This window comes from Pogona vitticeps, chromosome 1 (genome assembly GCF_051106095.1).
Source record: "Pogona vitticeps strain Pit_001003342236 chromosome 1, PviZW2.1, whole genome shotgun sequence".
NCBI classification, from domain to species: Eukaryota; Metazoa; Chordata; class Lepidosauria; order Squamata; family Agamidae; genus Pogona; species Pogona vitticeps.
This window is the reverse complement of record NC_135783.1, coordinates 333,347,073-333,360,210: the sequence shown is the minus strand read 5'-3', so window position 1 is coordinate 333,360,210 and position 13,138 is coordinate 333,347,073.

Here is a 13,138-nt window from a genome sequence, read left to right as displayed (position 1 = left end):
ATTGCTGAAGAGTTATCAGCTAGAAAGTTAGAAAGCATATAAGCATCACAAATGGGAAAAAAATAGGACCCACTGGGAGTAGTTAATTCTGCAGTATCATGTAGACACAGAGTTTTAGTCGAGCTCCTTAGCATTTGGAAATTGCATTGAATTCCCCAAACTATCATTACAAAGAACAGACTACACCTCCCCTCCTGAATACAAACGTAAATTATGACTAAAACAGGGATAAGGGCAAGTCAGTGCTGTGATTTAAATGAGACCTGGTCTAAGAACGAGAGATTTCCTGGTTACACGAAACACGGTTATGTTTTCCTGGATATTTCTGTTTTATTATTTTATTACTCATCCAGCCTAACCATTGGTTGTTGAAATTGGCGAGTTATGTTATGGCCTCCAAATATTTATTTTATTTTATTTTATGGTCCGCATTTTCAAAATTTCTCCCTCTCCTCCATCCCAGTTCCAGAGGCGTATGGCCAATAACAATAACATGTATATGGTCGTATCCAGATCTCCCCTCCCCATGAATGGAAGGGCTCTTTCCATTTGGATTCCCACACAGAAGGCTCCCTGAATGGAGGACAGAAGGAGGGAGAGGATTATTTTTTATTTTTATTTTTTTGCCAATTTCTCTTTCCTGCCACAGACTTTCAGAACAACAAACTCTCCAAATCTGTTCCAGAAGGTTCCCCGTTCATCCTTTGTTGCAGAGGCTGCAAGTAGCAAGTTAGAATGAGATGATCAAGAACAAGTGATGGGGCAACAAGGCTTGTGGAATTTACATCTCAGAGATAAGTTAACAAGGGGGAACAAAGCTACTTTATTCAGTTTCATGAGTCACGTTTTCTACTTCCTAAAATTACCTGTTACATAGAAATCTTGACAGAAAGTTTTCAAATCTTATGCCAATCTCTGCAAACACTCAGTTTTTAAAAAAAGTAACACAAAAACATTAACCCGTACGCACACATAGAGAGAAAATATGTATTTTAAGAAATGTTCATGTAAATGGTTTTACCATAGTGTTCTGTTTAATTATTACATTCACTGCCTCAAGAGGGCTTTTATGTCCGCAAAGGTTGTTTGGCAATCTGGAAATACTAGAATTTGGGGGAAATTATTTGGGGGGCTGTTATTCCCAGAGCCAGCATGAGTTTGACAACTGAAAAAGCAAACTTTCTAAGCTCTGATTAATAGTATTTACCACACTGCTGCCTTCACTAAGACCATCCTGTCAGTCCTAAGAAATTTTGATGAAATTAATATAAAGGAGAAAGTAGTCTTTTAAGAATGTAAAAAAAAATTGTGATGCTTGAGAAGATACTGAAGATGCTGGTGTGGACCCGCTTCTTCCCACAGGAGACAATCAGATGACTCCGAGTAGCCCATAACCACACCATAAATATAGTAGCCCTCCTTTGGCAACCGGTGGCATGCTGCCGAACATTGTGTTTTCCTCCCAGTTTTTATCCCTTTAGTCTAAACTTTTATCTAAACACTAGTCCTATTGAACTGTTGTTGTTATGTGCTAACAAATTGTCTCCAATTTATGGTAACCTTATGAATGAATAAGGGACGTGGTGGTGCTGCAGGCTAAACCGCAGAAGCCTGTGCTGCAAGGTCAGAAGACCAAGTCGTAAGATTGAATCCACGCAACGGAGTGAGTGCCCATCGCTTGTCCCAGCTCCCGCCAACCTAGCAGTTCGAAAGCATGCAAATGCGAGTAGATAAATAGGGACCACCTCGGTGGGAAGGTAACAGCGTTCCGTGTCTAAGTTGCACTGGCCATGTGACCACGGAAGATTGTCTTCGGACAAAACACTGGCTCTATGGCTTGGAAACAGGGATGAGCACTGCCCCCTAGAGTCGAACAAGACTGGACAAAAATTGTCAAGGGGTACCTTTACCTTTACCTATGAATGAGTAATATCCAGTGTCCTGCCCTCAACAGCCTTGCTCAGCTCTTGCAAATTTACCTCTGGAACGAAGCAGAAATTGTTTCTAAGAAGGAAGACATAAGAATGCACTGTTAACTAGCTGCTTGAGCGCAAAGACCAGAAGTCAAGAAATAAGAATAATCAGAGCAAGAAAAGCAAAAACAGAAATGTGGAATTAACGTGGGTCCAGCCAAGTTTTGCTGGAATAAAATGCTTCCATTTAACCCGCACAGACCACTAAATGTGCTGGCTTTTCTGAGTTCTTGATGTTTGGAGCCCACCGTGGATAGGCTGGAGGAGAACTTTGTGGATATTTTGGATTGCCAGAAAGACAAACAACTGGATCTTAGATCAAATCAAGCCTGAATTATCTCTGGAGGCAGAAATGTTGAAAATGAGGCTGTCCTACTTTGCGCATATCGTGAGAAAGTGGGATTCTCTGCAAAAAGACAACAATGCTGGGGAAAGTAGAATTGAAATGAGGAAAGCATCAGGAAAAGAGGAAGACCAAATATGAGATGGATTGACACCCTAAAGGAAGCCACAGGCTTGGATTTGCAAGCACTGAGCAGGGCTGTTAAGGAGAGGACATTTTGGAGAGTGCTCCTGTGAGGCCCCCAAAATGGAGGCCTATGTAGGAGTGCCGTCGCTCCCGTCACACGCAGACATCTCCACCTCCTTCACCACCGCGTCGGGAAGATAAAGGAGTGGAGACCCCTGACTGGGGGAAGAGCAGTCTGGAGCCTGTTAAAGCGAACAAAGGGGTGGATACTAGTGATCTGGAAAAGGCTATGAAGGAGTTAACTATCACCCCCGAGGCCTGGGGGAACTTTGGCGGGAAAAGGAGGGGAAGAGATTGAGGCAGCAGCCGGAGAGATAAAAGGCAAGTGGGAGGAGATCCCGGGGGGGGGTGTTGGGAATGGATCTGGGTCGAAGATCCATGGACCCATAAGTGGGAGCAGGTGAGAGTGCCCCACGAAGAGGCGGAAAGGAGACGCGGACAAGGTCTTAAGCCCCGTCTTTCCTATTGGGGAGAGACAGAAGCCAAGGAGTGGCGACGTAAGCTGGTACGTGAGTTGGAGAGGAAAAAGGAATGGCATATGGCGGAGTTGCAGAAGCTGGGGGTCTTCCCGGGCCATGGGTGGCCGATACAGGAGAGGGATCGTCCTGGGGGGACTGTAGCGGGGATGAAGAAACATTACCCTTAATTCCCTTGGAGGGGGAAATGGACAATGACTTAGGACCTGTGAAGCCTACAACAGGACCTTGGAACCTGGAAGATAGCAACCCGTTCGTTAACAATCTATGGTCACCCTTGCAGCCAAGGTTAGAGCTACAAGAGACTTTAAACCCGTTTTTGAATGATGTTCCTGTTCAAGTTAATGTTGCAATAAATACAGAACCAGTTGATTTCTTACAACCATCTCGTCCTTTATTGGAAGTGCCAGAAGCCCCAAAAATCGAACCCTCACAGCTCCTTCCTGGGATTGCAGAAAGCTGAAGCCGACTTGATGGCACATAACAGCATGGATAGGCCCCATTCATAATTTTTTTTTTAAAAAAAGTCAAAAAACAAAATAGTCATGGCCTTCATAAAAACAACAAAAACACAGAATTGAGTAATACCTCAGCAGTTTTGGTGCCAGGGTTTTAGCTTCTGGGTAAGTCTGGATCTTTGTTTCACTGGCATACATATGGAAAGGATGGAAGAATGGGGAGGATTACCTGTCTCTGCATGCGCAGTGGCCATTTTGGTACTGCACTCAACTTGCCTGTGTTGTAGTTATTTTTGCCCTGAGAAAAGCCTTTGGAAGTAGTAAATGGGGTGGGGGTGTTTGTACCCTTTTAGCAGCAAATTCCTGTGCCCTCTTAATTTTGGATTCCTGGTCAAAGTCCTTCTCACCTCAATCTAATTATTAATCTGGGCAATGCCTTTTTTTGAGGCCATTGAAATGTTACAGAAGTGGCATATCCTGTATGAATCTGACCAACTCATCCTTTCCCCTCTGGCTACTCTTTTACTGGGAGGGAAAAATGATATGTGACTTCTAGAAGCTTCAAAGACTTGTGATACGTGGATGATAGTAAAGTAAAGGTAAAGGTTCCCCTTGACAATTTTTGTCCAGTCGTGTTCGACTCTAGGGGGCAGTGCTCATCCCCGTTTCCAAGCCACAGAGCCAGCGTTTGTCCGAAGACAATCTTCCGTGGTCACATGGCCAGTGCGACTTAGACGCGGAACGCTGTTACCTTCCCACCGAGGTGGTCCCTATTTATCTACTTGCATTTGCATGCTTTCGAACTGCTAGGTTGGCGAGGAGCTGGGACAAGCGACGGGCACTCACTCCGTCGCGTGGATTTGATCTTACGACTGCTGGTCTTCTGACCCTGCAGCACAGGCTTCTGCGGTTTAGCCTGCAGCGCCACCACGTGGCGCCACCATGTCCCTACGGATGATAGTAGGTGATTTTTTAAAAGGCATTTTTGCTTTCCCCTGCATTTGTGTGCGCTGTGTGCCATGAAGTCAGAAGTGACTTATAGCAACCCTAATAGGGCTTTCAAGGTGGGGTGGTTTCACCAGTTCCAACCTCCCCCACAAACGCACACAGTGAATGTCTATGGCCAAGTGAGGATTTGAACCCAAGCAAGGAGATAGCAGTTGCTGGACAGCTCAGTGGTTTAGGTCAGTGGTTCTTAACCTTTGTTACTCGGATGCTTTTGAACTGCAACTCCCAGAAACCCCAGTCAGGTCAGCTGGTGGTGAAGGCTTCTGGGAGTTGCAGTCCAAAACTCCTGAGTAACCCAAGGTTAAGAACCAGTGGTTTAGGTCTTTGGCTGCAGAGCCAGGTTAGAAGTTATATTCCCCACTGGGCCTTCTTGTTAGTGGCTGGGCGGTTCTTAACCTTTGTTACTCAGGTGTTTTTGAATTGCAGCTCCCAGAAACCCCAGCCAGCAGAGCTGATGGTGAAGGCTTCTGGGAGTTGCAGTCCAAAAACATCTGAGTAACAAAGGTTAAGAACCAGTGGGCTGGTCACTTCCAGCTCTGCAGTTCTAAGATGATGATTATGATGAAACTGAGACTCATGGTCTGCCCATCTCTCCACTACACCACCCTATTAGGTGCTGCCAATATGTCAGAAGCATATTGCATCCAGGGTATTGCTATTTTTCAAAAACTACTGGAGATGAGTTTGTATTTTTGGCAGCCACATATGGTTACAAGGGCCAGAAATTCACCCCTGGATCCTCCAAGGTTGTCCACCCCTGCTTTTGGTTCTCTCGAAAGGATCCTATATAAAGAATCTTGTCTTGAGGTTACAAGGACATGGAAGGACAAAAGGGCCGGGAAGCTGATTGAACAAGGAACAGCACAAAAGAAGGTACACCCACCAGGGAGAGGTGGCAAAAAGATGTGCCTTCACATCATTTTGCTTTTCACTTCATAGAATCACAGAACAATGAAGTCAGAAGGGGCCTATATGGCCATCAAGTCCAACCCCTTGCTCAGTGCAGGAATCCAAATTAAAGTAGATCTTATATATGATTGTCCAATTTTCCAGCACTGGAGTGCTCACCACCTCCTGAGGTAAATGATTCCATTGTCGTACTGCTCTAACAGTTTCCTTTGCTCTTTTCCATTACCACCAAGCAGAAATGTTTTTTTTCCCCTCAGCTTGTCTCTACTGAACCGATATCTAAACTCACTAGTTTTCATGTAAGTATTTTGGGTAGTTTGGAAAGCCTCTTAGGTGAAGGTTGGATTAAAAATAAAAGGAAAACAGAAAGGGGGGATTGAGACAGAAAGGGGGGGATTGAGATGGGATCTCCCATCCAACATAACCAGTTGGATGGGGATTCTGAGCTACAGTCCAAAAAAATAACGTTTCCAAGTTCTGCAGTGGTTGCCGTGCGATAAGGGCAGAATAAGATATATTTGCTAGGAGAGGGATAAAGAAAGTTTTAAAAAAATTACGTTTGGAAGAAAGGCTATGCTAACATTTCCAATAAAAAAGAATAAAATATATACAAAACTATTTTTCCCTTAGCTAATAACAGTTCAGTGGACTGAACCTGAAATAACTTGGAACCTTCATAAGCACCAGGTTTTGCCTCTGGCTGTCCACCTACCTATATGGATATTTGGTGGAATGGAGGTCTGTCTTCTACATTAATTTTCAGCCCATGAGAAATGTGCTACAGCATTTGAACAGTACGTCAAGAAAACAGCCTTATTTTTCTTATAGTCCCTTGTTATAATTCTGAGGAGTGTGTGTGTGTGTGTGTGTGTGTGTGTGTGTGTGTGTGTGTGCGTGCGTGCGTGCGCGTGCGCGCGCGCACGCGCATATGTGCATGCGCAATTGCCTTAAGGAGCGAACAAAAGGAGCAGTGTGTCTCCAGAAATTTGCACATGACAAACTGACATATACAATAAATATGTATTTCTTTTCCTACAGTAACAGATTGAAATTATATCACTCATTCCAATCCCCCTTCCCAACTTCAGCTTAGTCCCAGCTAAAGCACACAGGAAATAAACATATTGAGCTGTCTGGCACCAGGACAGCCCTTCAGGTCCTGTTCTGTCTAGCGCAAGGGTGAGACTTATCCATCCAATCAACATTAGGAGGTTTATTTATGTCAGACAGATATATTAGCAATAAATGGATTTATTCAAGTAGCTTGCAGGATTTATACACATTCAGAAATCCATTTCATTTAGGAAGGCGGGAGAGGGGAGTCACCCGGTATTTTCAAGAAACAAAGAGCAACTAGGGGATGAAAACATTTCACAAGACCCTCTAATTGTAGGCTTCTGAGTTCTTCAGGTGTGCACAATAAAAAAAATAAAAAATGAAAATGAAATACACGTTGACGTCAGATGCTAAACCCCCTACTTTAGAGTAGGGGAATATAAGACAAGAAGCAGTGATGCTCTGGCTTGACGTAAGGCTGCTTTAACAAAATGTCTCTGTCTGACTTCATTTTTATAAAGAAATAAAAATTCATAATTTTTTTGTTATGTCCCTAATGAAACTTATCTGTAATCAGGTCTTGCCTCAGTGGCATGTGCTGATGATCCTGCAAAGCCTTAATGCATACATGTGCTCATAGGCAACCATTGATGACTAACCCAGCACATGCCTTGCATGGCCCAAAGGTCTCAGTTTCCAGTCCCAGCATTCCCAGGAGAGCAGGGGGAAATTCTTCCTGAAACCCTGGTGAGCCCCTGCCCCTCTGTGCACAGAAAATAGTGAGCCAGATGCACCCAGGTAGATATCCATAGGGACAACCCATAACATTTTGCTGCCTGAAGCAAAGGACAAGATGGCACCTCCTCCATTACATGTATAACAGTCAACCAGACTGGCAGCTGTCATTAAGCTAGATGGAGCAAAGGTTTAACACTGTAGAAGGCAACTTCCTATCTCCATTTCTCCAGGGTTCAAAGTTTCTCCTAATCTACAGCGCAGTCATGAACAGAAAATATTCACTAGGAGAGAAAATAAGGCTGGGAAAGTTTGAGAGCAGCAGGAAAAGGGGAAGAGAAAAGATGAGATGGAGTCATTCAATAAAGGAAGCAATAACCTTGACTTTTCAAGACCTGAGCAGAACTGTTAATGACAGGATCTTCTGGAGGTAACTTTATTTATTTATTTATTTATTTATTTATTTATTTATTTATTTATTTATTTATTTATTTATTTATTTATTTGATTTATATCCCGCCCATCTGGTATATTCTACCACTCTGGGCGGCTTCCAACATAACATATATACATTAAAATAGCACAAAAACAATTCATAGAGTCACCATAAGATGGAAGCAACTTGACAGCATGTAAAAAAAAGTGTCCTGAAAATGCAAGACTGAAACGCAGGTTTTGTATGATGTCTAACTCCTTTCTTTGAAATCTTCATATTTGTTAGCAGAGCAAGCATGGTAACTTTCTAGGTGTGTGTTGTTGTTTGTTTTGTTTGTTTTTTTAATCCAAATCAAGCCACCGTCTGAAACATTTTAATAGTGTCTCGACTGAAATGATAACTTTCCCCGTCCACCCTGCTCACAACACCTTTCAATGCCTTCCTGATGATTGATGTGTTGCAAGACACATGTTCAACAGCGCGCCAGCCTGAATCTTATGCTAAGTGTTTCTGCTCTCTAATTTTCCCTTTTCTGCAAAAGAAAGAAAAATGACAGATGCTGCACTTTAATGCTGTGATTCGTCCATTTCAGTCAGAGAATAAATGCATGTTCTCACCTCATTTGCCTTTAATATATCTCTAAATGGACATTACTTTTAAAATGTTCTCCTCCGCCTCCCCACCCCCCACCCCAGTCTTGAAAGCTGAAATGTGGCAAAGGCTGTAATGGTAGGTGCCAGAGTGGTTATATTTTTTAATTTTTTTTTTTTTGAATTACTGGGTGACTGCTTTAACTGATCCTAAAGCGCGAGTGTCTTTTTCTACTGCATAAAAGAGCCTGAAATGTTTACATATCAAAAGGCTATAGGCCAATTTCTGTCAAAATTACACATGAAGTTAAGCAGTACAAGCAATTTATTTAAACACTAGTCATTGTAGAAAAATTCCAAACCATATGCTCTTTTTAGCAGTCCACCCCCCCCCGCACCCGCCTGTCCCCTTTCCTCACAAACGCTTTTGACCCATGACTTGGCAAGACATGCAAGCTTCATAATTTACTCGAAATTTTCAAATCCCCCCTGACATTTCAAGCAAAGATCTTCATTAATAAGGTTTATATATGAATGAAAACTTTAGAAGCAGATATTGTTCGAGGGAAGCATTGGAGAGCCAACCTCAGCTTGCTTTTTTGCCCTTGCTTTTTTTTGGGAGTTTTTTTGCTGCATGTTTTTCAAATGGACTTGACTTTCCTAATCAGTTCAAGAGCAGTTTATTCTAGAGACAAATTATACCATATTGTTGTAGTGTTGGGAGTTGAAGCAGTTCCTGGGGGGGGGGGGAGCAGCATATCCACGTATGGACTGCCTCAGCTCCCAAGACTACAACAGGGCACAACCTAGCCTTGTTTCTTCTCTTCGCTACTCCCTCCCCCAGCACATTCACACATACATGACATGCCAGGTTCTTCTAAGAAATGGAAAGCCACCTCTGTGTTTTCTTTGACTTAACTGAGAGGAAGGATTAGCCTATTGATTCTTACCCAGTTAGACGTGCCCACCTGGAATGGAAAGCATATGTCATCGTTTTAGGGGTCGTATGTGCTCTTTGTTTTAAAACACCATGTCCAAAATCCAAATGCTTGTGGCAATCAAGCACCCTCAGTGCTCACACCGATGAGAGCTGAAACAAATAATGTGGCCTGAATCCCATTGGTCATCTCATCTAGAGTAGCCTCTTTGAATCAATGCGATTTCCATGTGTTGACTCACTATTCAGCAGTTGCTTTAAGGCACCTTGATACTATTGGCTTTAGGCCATTGAGTGGGATGTATATAAATATTAACTCAAGAAGTCCCATTCTTTTAGTCAGTTTGCCGTAGCTGAGACCAAGAATTTGATTTAGCCCTGGATAATATAAACATAATAATAATATCATCATCATCATTGTCTTCGAACTGTAAAGCTGGAGGGGACTCTATGGGTCATCAAGTCCAGCCCTTGTCAAAGAGGCACAGTGGGAATCGAACTCCCAGCCTCCAGCTGCACAGCTGGATTCCTAAACACTATTCCTATCCAGCAGTCTCCCCTTCCTCTGTAAATTGATAACTGCTCTGGTTTGTTTCCACTTGTGACTTTTTAAATTCCAGATAAAATAATGGCAGGAGGCCTGTCATTTTTGTGCTTGTCAAATAGGGACACCGGTTTTTAGAGGATTAGAGGCATCTTTTTTCCAGTCACAATACAACACAACGTGAACCGTATTATGTTCTCATTCCAGCATAACATGGCCATTGTAAATCCCTTGTAAATTGCCATAAGTTAAGAAGTCAATGAAGGCCTTTGCTCTTGTGCAACTTGATGCCCAGCCACATTGGCCTATGCTAGCTTCTGAACTTGAAGCCATTAAGGGGTGCAACTGTTAGGATTCTGATCAGTGCATCCATGGCAGAGTCCCGAGGATGGGTACAGAGAATTTGGTTCTGCCCCATGCAAGGGAGAGGGGATGTGGGGTCTTCCACATGTTGTTGGGCTGCAACCCCATGGGACTTGTAGTCTGGACTAACAACATCTGGAGGGTTGTAGACTCTTCTTCTGTGCCTGATGCACGTTTCTTCACATGTAGACATTATACCTAGAAGAAAGAAAGGCGAAGGTGGGGTCTGACTTTGGGCACAATTACAACACTGACTTAAAATACAGGGCTAGTATAAAGAAGGACTGAGGACCCCTCTAGAGCTCACTACATTGCAGTTCCTATGATTCTGTATTATTAGCTATGCTGTTTAGGGCTAGATGGGACTTGTAGTCCAGCAACATTGGGAAACTGTTGTGGTAAAGAGTACTAGTCTAATAAACAGGAAATACTTTCAGCCAGGTAGATACAGTATGGGTGTAAGATAATGTATATTATAGCTAAATAAATACAAACACAGTTACTGTTGTTTTTCCAGCACAGTTAAGGAACTGGGGTTGGAGCTACACTCGAGTCATCCCTAGAGCAGACCTACTGAAATCAATGGAACAGGAGAAATCAACTGCTAACCCAAGTTCCATTGATTACGACTTGTCTTCTCTAAGTGTGGCTATGTCTGAGTGCAGCTCTTCAACTTCGCCACTAAGGGAGCAGAGGTGGGGATTGCCTCACTCTTCAAATGTTGTTGAGGTGCAACTTCCTTTAGCCAGTGATGGTGAAGGATGATTGGCATTGCACTTCAACAACACCTGGAAGGTCAGGCACACACCACCCGTTACATGTCTTAAATATTCTTGTCTTTGGCTGGATTATACACACAGATTGTAATCCTGTAACAAACCAAGAAACAAATGAGACTTCCCTTCATGGAACCAAAGTTGCTTGCATGGGTTCTGCTGTTGAATCCCAAAAGATTTAGGACTGTAGCTTGAAAATGTGCATCACAGCATTCTTTAAGGAGCTGCACAGAACCCTATGTTGTTGCTTTCGCCCCAACAGACCACACATCTGGCTGCGAGATTCTGGGCTTTGTAGTCAAAAAACAAAACAAAAGGGGAACTTCCCCCAACGGTGTCACGGGCTGTGGCCTTTGTGTCCTCTCGCTCCTATGGTTGACCTACATTCACGGTCTGAAACTAAACCGCTGGATCGGGTCCACTTATCTGCCTCACTGCTTTTGCATGTGAGTGCCACCAACCTAGGGCAACTCCTTTGAACCTAGCAGCTCCCTGAGAAAACTCGAGGTCATGTGACTTCGGTGCCAAACTGGATTAAAGCTTTGGAGACAATGCTGGGCTTCGGATTCCCTTGCCTGAATAGCAATTACAAAGCTGAGAAGGGAAAAGGGTCTATGGATCCTTTGTTCCTGGGCTTGGCCTCACTGCATTGGAGGAGTGACTGAACTACTGCCCCTTAGAAATCACCGAGGGAAGGAGTAAGGTGGTGGTGGTGGTTTTGGGAGCAGGAGCCAAACGTACCTGTGAGGAATTACTGATATTCCCGGAACTAAACTTTTCTGGCTTTTTGTGAAGACCTGGTCACAAGGCCTTTCACCTGCATTCGAGTACAGATTTTCCTTTCCTTAGGTCTTGCTCCTTTTATTCTATGGATCCTTGAATACATTTTCAAAGTTAAATCAAGGAAGTCTCTGCTGATCAAATAGCATGAAAAAAATAACAGAACTCCTTCCTTATTCTTCCCCTGTCCTTCAAATTCTTGCAAAGAATTGCTTGGAAATTGTTCACAGCACCTAGAAAAGCAGACATTCTCAAGGAAGATAACCTTCTGAGAACACCGGGGGGGGGGGATGCAGGAAATACCACGAGATTGGAGCCTGCTGATTTCCATTTTCCCTTTGATCACATGATGCAAAGGGGATATGCGAATCAGCCCACAGTCATAACCCCTAATTTTAACTCCCCACCAAAGATCCTTCTATGTTGTACAGATTTGATACCTGGAATCCTTTTGCTTCAATTCAAAGCCTTTGATCACTTTGCATCCCTGCAGAAAGGAAAGACCAACAAGCACATGAGCGAGTAGCTCCAGCACTCACCTCTCTCTGCAAAGCCTCTCTGCCTTTTTTTAAATAAACAGCTACACCTGCTCTAGGTGTAGGCAAGATAAGATGAGGAAAAGAAGCATGGAGGAATCAATTAATCTCATGTCTTTTTAAGGCGTTTCTTTTGAACCCACAGGTCCGAATAAAACTACAATTAGACCAGGTTTTTTTTAAATAAGTATTTTTATTATATTTTTTCTACTTTTCTATCTGTTGCAACCAGAGTGACTTATTACAATATGTTCTATTCGTTTCATCTTGTCATATACTCTCTAACATAATATTAATCTAATCTATTCTACTTAAATAGGTGGAGATTTCATCCAGGTATAAAGAGGTTCCCATTTATTATTATCCAGTCTATCATTTAGTGTATCTGTCAAAATATCCATTTCTGCTAGTTCCAGGATCTTCTCAGTAAATTCCTTCTTTGTCAGCACCTTTGTAGTCTTCCACTTACTGGCATATACAATTCTACGTAGCTGCAGTTATCAGGTGTAAGGCCAAGTAAGTATTGGGTTTTTTCCCCCCAAGTGTAGCTGGTAATATATTCAATAAGAAAATTTCTGGTGTCAAAGCAATTTTAACCCCTAAAATTTTCTCTATCATTTCATTAATCATTTTCCAAAAGTCCTTGGCCCTTCTGCACATCCACCACATATGATAGACGCTCCCTACTTTCTTTTCACATTTCCAACACTTATTAGAAACATTTTATACATTTTTGTTAATTTCTCTGGTGTTACATACCATCTGTAAAACATTTTGTGTATATTTTCTTTTAGAATTATAGATTTAGTCATTTTATTATTTCGTTCCCAAATTTGTGACCAGGCACTTAGTTCTGTATTTTACCATGCAATCCTTCACAATTTCATCTTCCAGCTTTTGCTCCATTAAAGTGTTATATAAACCTTTGATCATTTTCCCCCCCAGGAAAAATTGATTGGAGGAACAATTAGACCAGGTTTTTATCCTCTGACTGTGGGAACAGGTGAAGCGGAGAAGATGGTCTGGGACTTC